The sequence below is a fragment of the Nyctereutes procyonoides genome, unplaced genomic scaffold (genome assembly GCF_905146905.1).
Source record: "Nyctereutes procyonoides isolate TBG_1078 unplaced genomic scaffold, NYPRO_anot_genome, whole genome shotgun sequence".
Taxonomy (NCBI): domain Eukaryota; kingdom Metazoa; phylum Chordata; class Mammalia; order Carnivora; family Canidae; genus Nyctereutes; species Nyctereutes procyonoides.
Window position 1 is genome coordinate 22394784 of NW_026575126.1, and position 16537 is coordinate 22411320.

At 47.6% G+C, this 16537-nt stretch overlaps 1 pseudogene; it reads right to left on the reverse strand.

The window, feature by feature from the left end:
* Window positions 1-1471: 1471 nt before the first annotated feature.
* Window positions 1472-1882, reverse strand: LOC129519794 (60S ribosomal protein L32-like; annotated as a pseudogene).
* Window positions 1883-16537: the final 14655 nt, after the last annotated feature.

Consider the following 16537-nt stretch of genomic DNA (forward strand, 5'->3'; position numbering starts at 1 on the left):
AAGTAACCCTTTCAGATATTTTCTTGGGCTTTCTTAGAAAAATGCTCACCGGGATCCCTGGGTGGCGCAGCGGTTTAGCGCCTGCCTTTGGCCCAGGGCGCGATCCTGGAGACCCAGGATTGAATCCCACGTCGGGCTCCCGGTGCATGGAGCCTGCTTCTCCCTCTGCCTATGTCTCTACCTCTCTCTTTCTCTCTCTCCCTCTCTCTGTGTGACTATCATAAATAAATAAAAATTTAAAAAGAAAAGAAAAATGCTCACCACTTAACATTTAAGCAGCCCATGGCTCTGCAGTCACACCTGCTTCTTCCCTTGACAAATTATGGGGCTGCTTAAATGCTAAACTGTGAGCATTTTTCTAAGAAATAAAGCTCAAGAAAATGTATACATTATAAATAGTATTCTACTGTAGAAATACATAGTAATTTGTCTACCCATTCATCAGTTGATGGGCATTTGTGTTGTTTCTAGTTCTGAGCCCTTTCGGCCAGCATCAAGTTGTTATGAACATTTGTGTGCAAGTCTTAGTGTGGGAATATGTTCTTGAGCAAATGCCTCAGTGTGGTATTACTAGACTCTAAGGTAAAGTATATTTAACTTTAAAATATATATATAGATACGTGTTTTGATGCAGCAATTCTTCTCATGACTTATTCTAAATAAATCATCATGGATGTCCATAAAGACTTAGCTACCTGGATCTATATTACAACACTGTTTATACATTTGCTACAATCTAAGGTATAGACGTGTTACAGAGTACCACATGGCAACAGAAGGGATATTTCAGCCTTCCAATTCAGGTTAAAGACCTAGCATACACCTCTACCTCCTGAGACTCCATCATTAAGATAACAATATGCAGGTGAAAGTGGCATCGACCCACAATAAAGAAGACAGAGCAGGGGCCATTAACCGGCAGAGATTTCAACACATTTCCCAGAAATAGAAAGGGTTGGTGAATATTGACCCAAAGCCGGGTGACTGGGCTGCACCCAAAAAAAAGCTCAGTCTGTCCATAGACACAGAGATGCCTCAGCCTGCAAATGAAAAAGATTCCAGAAAGCAGACATGGGGGCCCCTAGATGCTCAGTGGTTTAGTGGCTGCCTTTGGCTCAAGTCATGATCCTGGGAGTTCTGGGCTCGAGTCCCACATTAGGTTCCCCACAGGGAGCCTGCTTCTCTCTCTGCCTACGTCTCTGCCTTTCTCTCTGTGTTTCTCATCAATAAATAAATACAATCTAAAGAAGAAGAAGAAGACGACGACGACGACGACAGCAGCAGACATGGAAGATGAGGATGAAAACCACTGAAGTCCCTGATACAGCAGCCAACACCTCCACTGCCCAGATTAGACAGGGGCCAGTCACCATCTCTAAGTCAAACACATAAGGGTTCATTTCTTTTTCTTTTTTTTTGGTAGTTTTATGGTTTTATTAACACAAATATGAGATGCACATAAGCTGTCTATTCATTTTCTTCGCTGGGCGAAGAAATGCAGCCTGGCATTGGGATTGGTAACTGATGGCCAGCTGGGCTGCTCTTTCCACAATGGCTTTGAGGTTCTTGAAGGATACATTGTGAGCAATCTCTGCACCATAAGATTTGTTGCACATCAGCAACACTTCAAGCTCCTTGACTTCATGGACTAGGAACTTCTGGAAGCCACTGGGCAGCATGTGCTTTGTTTTCTTGTTGCTCCCATAACCGGTGTTGGCCATAAGACCTGGCCCTTGAATCTTCTGCGTACCCTATAGTCAATTCCTCTGGGTTTCCGCCAGTTGCACTTAATTTTGACATATTGGTCTGACTGGTGCTGGATGAACTTCTTGGTCCTCTTTTTAATGATCTTGGGCTTCACCAGAGGTCTGAGGGCAGCCATGATGCCCAGCAATAGACGGCTGTCACCTCTGCAGGCAGCGCCAGTGAAGAGAGGGGAAGCCGGAAGGGCTTGTTTCTGAACAAGTTGTACAGGCTACCTGGGGAGAAGTAGGGCAGCCAGTGGGGAGTTTGCAAGTCCAGAGTGGAATCTTCTGCATTCCTGCCTTCAGGATCCCCTAAACCAAGAACAGCAACAACAAAAACCTGTCTTCCTGCCAATGATCTCTAGAGAGAAGCCTGGGAGTGGACCAATTCTTGGCTCTCCAAACGTCCCATCAGTCTCCTTATTGCCTCAGTCTCATATAGGAATGAAAACCCAAGAGTAAACAGACATGGGAGAAAAGTTGGCAATAAAAAAAATTAAGAGAAACCAGCACACCAACATGATTCTAGAGGAAATAGAGATAATTCATGGAACAGAAGAGGCTTAAACAAAAACTTCAGAAAACATCAGAGACAGCTGAGAAAATATCACAGTGGTAAAACAAGAAAAGGTACTATGAAAAAGAAAGGATCAGAGAACAAAGAGTTCTTTAAAATTCAAAATATGTTTGGGGCACCTAGGGGGCTCAGTCAGTTAAGCATCCAACTTCTGGTCTCAGCTTGGGTCTTGAGCTCAGAGTAATGAGCTCAAGCCCTGTGTTGGGCTCCACCCTGGGCATGGAGCCTACTTAAAAATAATTAAAAATACGGTTGACAAAAATGCCACTATTAATAATAATAGGGCCAGATGATGAAGTTGGAGAAATCTTCCATGTACTGATTTTAAGATTTTTTTTTTTAATTTTTTTTTTTAATTTATTTATGATAGTCACAGAGAGAGAAAGAGAGAGAGGCAGAGATATAGGCAGAGGGAGAAGCAGGCTCCATGCACTGGGAGCCCGATGTGGGATTTGATCCCGGGTCTCCAGGATCACGCCCTGGGCCAAAGGCAGGCGCCAAACCGCTGCGCCACCCAGGGATCCCTGATTTTAAGATTTTAAACCAAATGCAAAATGTGGCAGAAAAGACAGAAGACAGAAGGGGGTGATCTAGCAGTTTGAGATCTAAAGAACAGGAATTCCATACACACAAAAATATATATGTGTATACACACACGTGTGCGCACACACACACACACATATATAAAACAATAGCAAATAATTTTCTAAAATAATGAAGGGCATGTCTTTGGTTTTGTCTGGGCCCAGTAAATGCCTGGCACAGAGAAATGGAAAACCATCCGCACGTAGTCATAATCACCAGAAACTGTCAGAACACCAGGAATAAGGAGCAGATGCTAGTACATTCCAGAGAGAAAAAACCCAAGTCTACTTTGCGGGATTTGATGCTGAACTCAGAATTGTCTGCATAGCCAATTCATGAAGCAAGGGAAAAGCAGAGTAAGGGCATTTGCAATATGAAAGTATTTTAAATTATACCTCGGGCAGTTTACCCCAGGGAGTCACTTGTGGACACACTCCAGCAAAGTAAGAAAGAAAATGAAGAACAGGGAGGTTCTGGGGGTCCCAAGAAGAGGGACTCTACTCACCGGAAGCCTCAAAGGAAACCACCTGCAGACCAAGAGAAGCAAGAGCAGAAAGACCCACAACTGAGGGAAGAAGGTTCCGGCTTTGGTTTCTGTTTTGCTGTTTTTGCAGAGGTGGAAGGGGGGAGAGATAGAATCAATAGAAAAATAGCATGACTGGGCAGCCTGGGTGGCTTGGCGGTTTAGTGCCACCTTTGGCCTACGATGTGATCCTGGAGTCCCAGGATCAAGTCCCACGTCAGGCTCCCTGCATGGAGCCTGCTTTTCCCTCTACCTTTGTCTCTGCCTCTCTCTCTCTCTGTGTGTGTCTCTCATGAATAAATAAATAAAATCTTAAAAAAAATAGAAAAATAGTATGATTGAAAGCCTGGAAAACATGATGTGAGGATTGGATGAAGAAAATTGGCAGAATGTAAAAAAAATAAATAAATTTGTTCCAGAAACATTCTCTTTTGAGGACAGAACATTGGCCCCATCAAGAAAGAAATGTAAACCTAATTACATCTTTGATCTGCTATGAACTGTATTTACACAGTCATCATGGAATAAACATCATTTTCTGGTCTTCAGCTCTTCCAATCAACCTTAGACAAATGTAAACGGCAATAATAATTCTAGAATAAAGTGTAAAAGTAGAGAACAGGCTGACCGAGGTTGGGAGGTGTAAGGAAAGGTAGGAGGGAGAGCTGGGTCCTTACCTTACAAAGCGAATAGTAAAGAGATACTATCTATAGTTGACTGAACAGGAAATGGGAGGTTAATTGTTTTCTTTGAAGTTGCAGGGGCCAGGGAAGCTCTGGGAATGGGGATTTAGCTATAGTTAGAAGAGTGGGGGGAGGAAGGTAGGAGTGGGATAGCAATGAGCTGATCCTCATCTAGGACAGTAGGAAGTCAATAGAAAGCACTGAAATTGCTAAATAATAAAGAGAATCTTATTTAGAAATGTGGAGATAACCCCCAAATGAATTCTAAACAGGAGTGTTTAAAATTTGTCCCACGGGAGCAAGACTATAGGTGAGGAGGGGTGGGGCAGGGAACTCTCATTTTCCACTGTAAGGTCTTTGGTATTGTTTGATCTTAAACCATTTGCATACATTACTAATTAAAGTCTTTAATGAGGAATTTCTCAGATAAGCAGTTTATAAGACTGTGGAACATAATGGCATGCAAAGTTAGAAGATATAAGGCAAACTGGTGCTGAAGTCATCGCTGGGTCTTTGGATAACAAATTGTTTCATTTTCTCCATTTTTAAGAGTTTATTTACTTATTTAGAGAGAAAGCATGCACAAGCAGGGGGAGGGGCAGAAGGAGAGGGAGAGAGAATCTCAAGCAGACTCCCAGCTGAGTGCAGAGCCCAATGCCAGACTAGATCCCAGGACCCTAAGTTAATGACCGGAGCTGAAATCAAGAGTCGGCCGCTTTTTTTTTTTTAAGATTTTATTTATTTATTCATGATAGACATAGAGAGAGAGAGGCAGAGACACAGGTAGAGGGAGAAGCAGGCTCCATCCCGGGAGCCTGACGTGGGACCTGATCCCGGAACTCCAGGATCACACCCTGGGCCAAAGGCAGGCGCTAAATCGCTGAGCCACCCAGGGATCCCCAAGAGTCGGCCGCTTAACTGACTGAGCCACTCAGGTGCCCCATTTCCTTCTTTATAACTTCTACTAAAGTTATATATCATCCATAACAATTAGTTTTAAATGCTTATAATAAAAAATTAACTTTTAAAGATGAATCCCATAAGTTTCTCCTGGTTGCACAGGCAATTATCTTGGGGAGTGGAATACTCAGGGAGGAGGTGCCCATCTCTCTCCAGTCTCTCCCCGTCTCAGGTGCAGGCGACTGGCCCAGTTCAGCCCAATCTGATGTCAGGGTCAGGAACCCTAGGATTCCTGCACGACTTCAAATATATTTACAAAGATCTTGTCTACCTACAGCATCGGCCTTCTCCATGTCAGTGCCAGCAGCCCTCCAGCATCCTCCACAGGTTCTGGGACCTACAACCACCTGGGCTGAGCTCACTGGGCTCTCACCCATGTCTTGGGCCCAGTTAGAATTGATCAGGGAGTTATTTGGCTCAGTCCAGATATGAAGGCATCTGGGCTTCAAAAACAGATTCATTTGTGGCTAATGAAACAGGGTAGGCATTTTACTGTAACATATTCCATATTAGGATAAAGATACATAGCATAGAGCTGTACAGCAGAGCTGGAATTCACTTACATTCATCTGTCCATTTTATAGACAAGAAATCAAGACGCAGAGAGGTTCTGTCACTTGCCCAAGTCAAAACCTAGATCTGATTCCCAGTCTTTTGTCTATAGAATTTTAAAAGGAAGATAATTAAGGTGTCCCAGGTTCTTTGGGTTATGGTAACATCATCTCAATTTTAAACCAAAGGAAAAAAAACATCAGAAAAATACTAGAATCCGAGGGCATGAAGGATCATGAGGCTCATGAGGAATCAAAGCAAGGTGGACAACACCTACAGGCAGCTTCTCTCCCTCTCCCTCTGCCTGCCTTCTCTCTCTCTCTATGTCTCTCCGTTTCTCTCTCTCTCTGGTTGACTGGCAAACATGACTCCCAGGATCCATCCTTGCATGCCTGGGATACTCCTCAGATAGAGGATGGATCATGCTGGGCAGACACAGGGTCTGAGCAAGCATAAACCCAAGAAGGGAAGGCGAGATATTTGAAATATCTTTGTGGGGAGGGGTTTGTGAAGTTCTGACAAGTGTTGATGCTACTGGGCTATGCATCCCACTGGGAACATTGTTAGTACAGGCAATGTCCTCATTTTAAGGGCAAGGGACGGAGACCAGGGCAGATAAACATATGGTTACTAAGTAGAAAGACTGTAACTAAGTCTCCTGCCCCTTTGCATAAGACACTTTCCTTTGTGCTCCCCCTCTCTTATGTGAAATGATCCTGTTGGCACGGGGAACCCTAAACCAAATGCCACCTCTCCTATTTACCATTCTTTGGGAAGACCTGTGGTTATGTGATGCTCAGTGCTTGCCTCTCAGAGCCACCAGGCCTGTGGACTTCTCTGGGTCCTCGGAACAACACTGAGAAGTGACTTTACCCACTTGTTGCCTTAGTGGCTCCATCCATTTCCTGGCATTTCCTCTCCACTCAGGAGTGTGCTAGGGCGAGTTCCTCCTGGCTACCAAGAGCCAGTTGCTCTATTTTTTGGAATTTCATAAGCTAGCTGACATCATGTTGGTTGCTTGAAATTAGCCATTGTGGGAGGATTTTACAGCATGGAAACTGACAAATGCTACCAATCAGGGTTCTCCCGCACTCCCTGTCAGTTGTTAAATATTTACTAGCACATCACTGCCTCCATCTGCCCACTTCCTGCCTCCAAGACTACTGAAGATTTTCATGTGAAAACTCACACTTAATTTTCAGTTCTCAGCATCCTTTAAATATATTTAATGGATTTTTAAAAATATCTCTGCAAACAAGAATGCTTCCTATCAATTTCGGTGGTCACTCCAGGCCAAATGCCCAAGAGAACAAATGGATCCTTTGTCTAACTCAGCATCCCCCCACCCCCTTTCGCTATAATGCTTAAATACACTTGTTCTCCACACTCACTGCCAGGTCTCTACCTCAGGTCCTTATCTCCTGTGGAGCCGACTGCTGGGACTCCTATCTGGTTTCCCCACCTCCAGCCTCCTCTTCTCTGGGTCACTGCCCATATCTCTGCTGGTCAATCTTCTGAAAGCCCTGCCTCTGTCACGTCTCCCATCAGAGACTCCAACTGGCTCCCAATAGTTCAAACTCTTGGCCTGGTGCTCAGACCCCTCACCTGTGTTTGACCCATTACTTCCCACGAATTCCAAATCATGAACTTGGACTGAACTGGTCTCGACTCATGTGCATTCCCTTTCCCTAGAAGGCCCTCCTTCACTCCATCTTCTCTGAAACCGAGTTTAAGTGTCCTTTCATCCATGATACTGTGTGTCCTTAATCCCCATGGTCCAGCCACAGGTGACCCCAGTTGCCCCTGGACCTGTTAGAACACTGCGGCTGCGGCTCTCACACGTCCCTCACAGGTGGCCGCTCTAAGGTGGCTGGATACAATCACTGGCTACATCATTGCAGCTCAGCATGTGGTTCAGACTAGCAGCACCTGACACTCTATTAGAAGTGTAAATTCTCAAGCCCCATCCCAGGCCTAAGCGAATCAGAATTCTGGGGTGGGTGGGTAAGGGACCCCTCCAGGTGATTCTAGTATACGTTGGTCTCTACCCTTCCCAGGGTTTTTTTCTACTCAACATCCTTTTTTATGGCTGCTCCTTGTAATATCTGTTTACCTTTAATGTTTTCCCTGCTCATTCAGATTCTAGAAGGATTGCCTAACAAGGTGGTAATTCCACCTGCCCCTAACCACATGCCTCTTCTGTGTTTCACAGGCCGGGGAATGCTCCCTGTGTCCCCAGCCCCTACTGACATGTGGAGCTTTGATCTCCAATCTGCTTTCAGCTAGGTACCCTGTTCCTCCTCCACACAGAGGCATGGATTACATTAACTCTTCTCAGACATGTGCAGCAAAGGCCATCTTTTACCTCAGGCAATTCTGCTATCAGGTCAGCCTTGTGTACAGCCACTGTGGTCAGCCCAGAGCAAAAGACAGGGGTTCCAAGGAGGCCAAAACCACCTTCCGTGAGGAGAGACTCTTTCTGCCTGGAATCAGGCATGGCTACCACATGGTGCAACCTCTGAAATAGAACCATTCCTCTCCCCTTTTGTGGTAACTTTTTATTTTGGTATAATTTTTCTCTCTTTTAAATATTTACTTATTTGACACAGAGTGAGAGAGAGCACGAACAGCCAGAGGGGGCAGAGGGAGAAGCAGGCTCTCCACTGAGCAGGAAGTCCAACTCAGGGCTCCTCTAGGACCCTGACATCATGACCTGAGCCCAAGGCAGATGCTTAACCAACTGGGCCACTCAGGCACCCCTTTATTTGGATATAATTTCAAAGTTGCAGAAAAATTGCAAATATGGTGGAAGGAAATACCTACGGTGTACCCTTTACTCAGATTTACTCATTTACATTTTGCTCTTTCAGTGTTACTGTTTTTTTTTTTCTTTTTTTAAGATTTTACTTATTTGAAAGAGCATGAGTGTGTGAGCATGCACAAACCGGGGAGAGAGGCAGAGAGGAGGGGAGAGAGGCAGAGGGGAAGGAGGGGCCATGCAAGCAGACTCCATGCCCAGCACTGAGCCCAATGGGGGGCCCAGTCTCACCATCCTGAGATCACGACCTGAGGCAAAACCAAGAGTCTGTCCCTCAACCAACTGAGCCACCTGGGCACCCCTCTGTTTTTTCTTAACTGCTTAAAAGCAAGTTAGAGACTGTGCCTCTTCACCCCTCAATATTTCCCAGAATGAGAACATTCTCTCATATAAATAGTACAACTGTCAACTTTAGGAGCTTCGGCATTGATAGAACACTATTTAAAACACAGTCCAGGGATCCCTGGGTGGCTCAGCGGTTTGGCGCCAGCCTTTGGCCCAGGGCGAGATCCTGGAGTCCCGGGATCAAGTCCTGCATCGGGCTCCAGGCATGGAGCCTGCTTCTCCCTCTGTCTGTGTCTCTGCCTCCCCCGCCCCCTCTCTCTCTATCATAAATAAATCTTTAAAAATAAAACACAGTCCAAATTCAAATTTCATCAGTTGTCCCCAAAAATGTCCTTTACATCTATTACTTTTTTTTCCCCAGCCCAGAAACCCATCAGAGATCAGTCACATGTTACATTTAGTTGTCATGTCCATTTAGTCTTTTTTAATTTGGAACTGTTCCTCAGCCATTCTCTGAGTTTTTTGACCTTGACATTTTAATTTTTTTAAGTAGGCTCCACTGCCAGCGTGGAGCCAACACAGGGCTTGAGCTCACAACCCTGAGATCAAGACCTGGGCTGAGACAAAGACCCAGACGGTAACCCACTGAGCCACCCAGGTGTCCCTGGACCTGGACATTTTTTAAGGCATTAGCTACTAAATAGCCATTTAGTAAAACTGTTCCTGAGTTTAGGTGTATCTGGTATCTCAGGATTAGATTAGGTAGGTTCTTTTTTTTTTTTTTTGGCAGGAAAATCACGGGAGCTGTTCTACCCTTCTCTGGGTGGCCTAGCAGGGGATCCACCAGGCAGTCTGTCCCAGGAGCAGCTAGGTGAGCTTTGAGCTCTGGAAGGGCAAGACTCGGTCCTTCGTGGAGGCCGCCCTCTGCCGGCCATTCCCAAAGGCGTGGCTGCTGTGCCTCCAGAGAAGGGACTGACAAGAAGCGGGAAGTCCTGAAGTACAGACCCTGACACTTTTATGGGTTGTGAGACCTTGGAAAACTTACTCAGCCTTCTTGAACCTCATTTGCCTCATCTGTAAAAAGAGGGTGACAGGGATCCCTGGGTGGCTCAGCGGTTTAGCGCCTGCCTTTGGCCCAGGACGCGATCCTGGAGACCTGGGATCGAATCCCACGTCGGGCTCCTGGTGCATGGAGCCTGACCTGCTTCTCCCTCTGCCTGTGTCTCTGCCTCTCTCTCTCTCACTGTGTGCCTATCATAAATAAATAAAAATTAAAAAAAAAGAGGGTGACAGCCCCTGCCCTGCTTCGCTTACAGGGGGGTTGAGTGTGAAAGGATCCTTAAATGTGGTCATGTGCTCCTGTCTGTCCTGGCTGCCAGGACTCCGCAGACCCAGCCTCGAGGTCCCTGAGCACCAAAGCTGCTCTCCCAGACTCACGCCCACGACCGGCAAAGCCCCAGTGAGGCTCATCCGTGGCTGCCAGGGCAGAGCTGCCTCCACACCTGAGGCTTCTGTGAACAACAGGTTCCCCGTGAATGGTGCTGTGAAGGAACTCAGGGAGGCCTGGGCTCCATCTGGGGAGAGGGTGTCCTTGCGGGTCCACGCACCCATCCTTACACCAACATCCGCTGGCTGCAGCCACACTGCTGCTCCCAGCCGGGTGGAGCTGCACACTCCCCTGTGGTGGTGGCCCAGCGGGTGCCCTCCCACCCCCCCAAACCCACCAAATCTGTGCTCTCAGCACCTGAGACTCCAGGCTCTCACCTGCACTAACCCTGGGGAATTGTACAAACTCTGTTCTTACTCAGACCATAGGTCTCTCTCCATATTTTCTTTGGGTCCTTCTGACAAGCCTAGGTAACCCCATACATATTTTGTCCTGACTGCCTGCCTTCTTTCCTACTTTTCAATAAATAATGATTGAGCACCAACTATATGCCAGGCTTTGCCCTGGGACTCCCTGGGGGGCAGGATGCACACTTGCCCCACAGAGCTGATAGTTTATGGGGTGATGGAGACAAGCAGAGCAGCAACTATATCACAAATGAGATATCCCTGTGTTTTCTGAGGCAGGCCTCCCATGTCCCACGTGAAGCAGAGCCACACTTAGTGCCTCCCACGTGGCCCAGAGCCTCCTTGTTAGGGCTTCTTTTTTTTTTATTTTTATGATAGTCACAGAGAGAGAGAGAGAGAGAGAGAGAGAGAGAGAGAGAGGCAGAGACACAGGCAGAGGGAGAAGCAGGCTCCATGCACCGGGAGCCCGACATGGGATTCGATCCCAGGTCTCCAGGATCGCACCCTGGGCCAAAGGCAGGCGCTAAACCACTGCGCCACCCAGGGATCCCAGGGCTTCATTTTTATTGAGTGTTCTCCCAGGACACCAGAGAGATTCATTTTGTAGGCCCCACGGAGAAGCTCAGAGAAGGAGAATTATGAGAAATAAGTAGATCAAGAAAGAGAGGAGAGAAATATTTCTCAGCATAGAATCGATTAGTTGTTTCTTTTCTTAAATTTACTCTTCAAAAAAAAATTACTCTTCAGAGCAGAGGCATCTGTAGTAGTAAATTTGAGCTATTCTCTGGAACATCCATGGGCTCATGAGGTTTGGGGATCTTCGGATTCTTAAGAACTGGTCAGTGAAAGGAGTTCTGTGCCTGCTCAGAGGAATGAGTGTCACACAGACAAGCGTAGGTTGACTTACAAGTGGACTTCACTTGGTAAAGCTGGTGCTCAGGCTAGGCTGTGGGAGGTGAGGCCGGAAGGTGCTGGCAGGTGGGCAAGCAGCCCCAGCAGGAGCGAAGGTGAGCCTGCCCAGCTTCCCCTCATCCAGGGAACAGAGGAAAATCACTTCTCAGGCACAGGTGAGGTACCATTGGCTGACCCTTCTGCCTCACAGGCTGCTTCTCAGGAAAAACGAACTCGAACACGGAAAGGGCCATGTACCATTTGTGTAAAGATACCCTATATGCAAACAGATGCATATGGAACATGTTTGGGCCAGAAACATGAATAAGGAGTCACTTTACAATGTAATTTTGCAGCGGTTGATTAGGGAGCCAACGTGCTTGTCACCAATTGGAGGAGGCGAGTTAGGACAGAGTGCAGATTAAGCACCCATGGTCAGGGCCTGTGTTGGATTTATACTGGTCTGTTCACACCTGCCCTGCTTCCTCACTCGTGCGTATGCTCCATACGCAAAGGATGCTGGGGAAGAATGTGAATGGAGCTGTCACAAATGCATCATTACTTCTCAGAGAACAAGTGGGTGAATAATTAGGTCATCATGCTCTGCAAAGGGATGAATGCTATTTGGGAAAGTACACTAGGAAATCCCATGAGGGTAAGGACTATGCTTCCTTGTTCACCACTTTATACCTAGAGCTTAGGACCACACCTGGCCCATTCTAACCACGTTAAAAAAAAAAATTGCTGCTGTGGAGGCCCGTCATGATCTACTTGATTCTATTATCATAGTGTAACTTCTTCTCAGGAATTAACAGGAGGATAGAGTTCATGTTTTCTCGTGACCATATGCCCCGAGCAGTACTTTGAAATGAAGCTGCAATTTCCAGTTTTGTTTTAATGGGTAATTCACAAAATCCTTTAGAAACTCAAACTGTTTAAACAAGTGATTGATGGTAATACTGACAGCATTTAAGCTGTTGCCAGCTGAGTTCTTGACTGACAGTGTCAAAACCACCACCATAGCCAGCGCCGAAATAGTCAGGAATGCAACAAAAATGAAGACAGAACAAAATAAAATCCCCTAAACCATCTTAGCTATAATTATACAAACAGGTAGTAGCTTGAATTTTGCTTAAGTCCTGAAACCACCTTGAGGGGCAGGTGAGCAAACAGTACATTAAGAAACCAAAAAGAAGTTATAATAATAAAACTAGTTTGTCCTAAGCCTCGGAGGGCAATCTTTCCAGACTGTTCCACATCTGTTTTCCTGGTCCCTTCACATCCTGTTAAACCAACACTATCCTGACAATAGGAATCCCTGCTGTGACTTTATGGTAACTCAGGAGGTCTTGACTAGGCTGGCTGTGTACCTAGGCTGACAGTCCACTGCTGGAGTTATATGGCTCCAGAGCCATATCGCCTGGGTTTGTATCCCAATCTGCCACTTCCTAGCTAGGATCTGAGCAAGCTGCTTACCTGGGCCCCTGTGTCCTCATCTGTAAAAGAGGGATAACAGTGTTATCAATCATCCACCAACTATTTATTGAGGACCTATGATGTGCCAGGCATTGTTCTAGGGGCTGGGCATAAAGCAAATGATCACCATCAGGAGGCTTACATTCTAGTGGAAAGACACAGACAGGTAATGAAGTAAATATGGCATGTCAGAGTGATGAGTGTTATGGATGGGAACAAGACGGGAGGTTGAGGAACGGTGGTATTTTCTTAGAGCACTAACATGCGTGTATGGGGTGGGGGAGGAGAAGAGGGAGACGGAGAGAGAAAACCTCAAGCAGACTCCGCGCCCAGCACAGAGCCTGCATGGAGCTCAGTCTCATGAGCTTGAGATCATGACGTGAGCCAAAATCAAGAGCTGGACACTTAACTGACTGAGCCCCCCCAGGTGTCCTGGAACTGTGGTTTTTAAACCACATGGTAAGATGACCTTGGAACATAGACCCAGAAGATGCTGTGATGATTAAATGACCGGACAAATTTAAGCACTTAGAACAATGCTTGGTACATAGTAAATGCTAAGTAGTTGTTAGATGTCAGGTATTTATCAATGTGTGGATTTTTTTGTTTTTTGTACATGTCCATGTTGGATGACCGTTAACCAGTTCATACCACCTGCTGTAACTAAACCCCTTGCAAAGGAGCAGCTTCTAACTCAACCTGGGGGCAGGAGCTAAGCAAGACTTTTGGGAATACGTGTGCTTGACCAGGGTGGTAATGGAAAAAGAGTGGCTGGAAGAAGAATGGGGGGAAGGGCCAGGGACAGGATGGGCAAAGGCACCAGAGAACAAAGAGGGTTCAGATCATCTCAAAGCTTTGATATAGCTCGAGAAAGGCATCTGGGTGTTGTTGACAAAGATAAGGCCCAAGGAGCAGGCCAGGACCAGCTCATGAAGTGCCTTTGAGGTCCTGCTACAGAGTTTGAGTTTTCTCCTGCAAGCAGGAGGGAGTCATCTGTAATGGACACCCATAGTTACCTACCCATCAACCAGTCTCCACTCGCACTTTTCTCCTTGACTAACAGAACCCCTTTCTTTGGTCAGAATACTGACTCCCCACATGGTCCTGGGCTTCTCAGAGACAACCATGGAACTAGCATTCCCTCAGCAGTGACTTAGGAGGAGACCCACGAGTCCAGAGGGCAAATTCTCTGGGGGCCCTGGGAAGGCTTTCCTCCTTGTCAGATACACAGCTGCTGGGAGTTGAGGGGCCTGCATGCAGCAGCTTTTGGTACCCCAAAGGGAGCTGGCCTGGGAACAGCAGAGCAGAAGGAAGGGAAGCGCTGGGGCTCCCAGGCCTGCAAATGCTGACTTTGCCTCCTGGGGACCACCTTCCCCATCTTTCTCATTGGGTGAGGTGGTTGGCATCTTTTTGGCCACGCCAGCTGAGTCAGGGCTTTCAATTTCTTAGGAGTCACGTGACATTAATATGTTATAAGGCTTCCTCTAGGAGTACAGGAAGGTGAGTGAGGGGAAGACACCAGCAGAAGGAACACCAGTTAGGAGGCAGCTATGTCTCCTTCTAGAGGCATCCGCTCTCAGAAGCCTTCCTTTCTCTTTCACCGCTGAAAGGTGAGACTATCTTGAAAAGTAGCGAAAAGAAAAAATACAGAAAGTGTTTACAAAACGGAGTTAGTAGTGACCCACAAAAGGACTGACTGGGTTTCTGCTCTGTACTTACTGTTGCCACCAGAGTGGAGAACACCTGGTTCTAGGCAGCCTCCATCCGGCTGGGAAGTGACGACAACAGAAAGAACTGAGGAGTCTCCTGCACGTACCTACAGAGCCGTCTCATTGTTCACTTGCCTATCACTTCTGACTAGAATGCAATCTCGAATCTAAACTAGAATGCAAGAGATCGAGACACTTTGTCTTGTTTGCTCTGGTCTTAGTAGACGTTCAACAAATGTTTGTGGAATGAACAAATGACCCTGGGGCCATCACCCCAGGCCCGGCCCACGTGGCCTGGCCACCTGCACCCGTGCCCTCATATGTGTTCCCTGCCCAAAGTGCCCTCGCACCAGCCCTGTGAACCATCCCTGCCAGGGCGTTTAGGACTCCTGAAGAATAAAATACTATGGACAGAAATAACTCCTTTCCACATTTCCCCTCAGAATTCCCAGTGCTGCTGCACCTGTCTCCGTGAAGGGATGTTTGGCAGCTGTCCTTCTGGCTGGGGCCAGGAGCAGGGGCTCACCTGTGGCTAGCAAGGGGGGGGCTGACCCCTTCAGCTACGGGGGCCTGTCCTTTCTTCTGTGCAGGGCATTCGGTCTGAGAGGGCCGGGCTGGGCTGGACCCCTCCAGGGAGGCTGAGTGCCAGGCCTCTGATAACAACCCTCTGCGTGGAGAGGAGCACAGCCCTGGAACCAGCTGCTCTTCTTTCCCACGATGGCCTCCCTTGCTCTCACTCCTGTGTTCCTGTGTCTCCTCCTGGCGAGGGTCCTCTTCCTCTCTTGGTGGCCCTCTTCCCCTCCTGCTCAGCCTCCTGGCTTTATTCCTCCTCCCAGCCTTCCTGTCACACTAACCTCTTTGTCTCTGCTCCTCATTCCTCTCAAATGACATTTTCCGTGTGTGTGTGCGCGCTCACACGCGTGCGTGTACGTAGTGCGCCCTCTGTAAACCTGAGGCTGCCCACCGGGGCCTTTCCACCTCCTCATTTCCTCTGTCTTAACAAAAAAGGCACCTAATCCAGATTTAAAGTTTCCTTTGGGGCAGATGGTTCCGTGTGCCCAGGTGGCCCGAGGCCCAACCCCTTCCGTGGGAGATCTCTGTCACCCTGAGGCCCACTCCGTGACAGAGGTGCTATCAGGCTGGGCCGTGAGCCACACGCCTGCCGTCTGCGTGGAGCCCTCCCCCCTCCTGCGGTCCATCCCAACTCCCAACTACTGCCTGAGACCTCTCAGTGGCATCCGTCAGCTCTGGGACGGATTCCCTGGGTGATGGATAAGTAGACGACATTATTTCAACACCCAAGGTCAGGGAGGATACACAAAACCCCACGCAATGATACAAGGGACTGGCTAATACAAGATAAAACATTTGAGTGCTAAATGCATGTCCCCGAATTCACGTCAGGGCTGCAGTCTCCTTTCCAGGGCTGTGACTGCAGGTCCTCCACCTTAGCTGGCAGCCCACCCCCCTTAGCATGCCAGCATCCCAACACACACACACACACACACACACACACACACACACACACTCACCACAGGCAGCCTGGCCTTCAGAACTAGGCCCGCCCACTCCGCTCTGCTTGCAGCCTCCCTTGGCTGATTCTCCTTCCTACATGAAGGGAGGTAAGGCACTCTGCAGGTTTAAGCTCCTCCCAGGTAGAGCAAAGCAACCAAGGTGTTTAAAAGTCAAGGCCTCTTCGGAGAGAGAGCCAGAGGTCCTGAGAGAGTACTATTTCTTCTGTGGAAAGCCAACAAGGCCCTGCTCCCTGGCTTCCTGCGTTCTCTCCCTGCCCCTTCCCAGGGGATTGAGGATGGCCCTTTTCTCTGTCCTTTGGCGTCAGCAGCCACCGTCTGGATGCTTCCACCAGGAACGGAGGAGGGCACGCAGCAGCAGGGGCGGGGGGTGGCTGGTTTGCCTCTCTTTGCCCCATTGCCGTTCT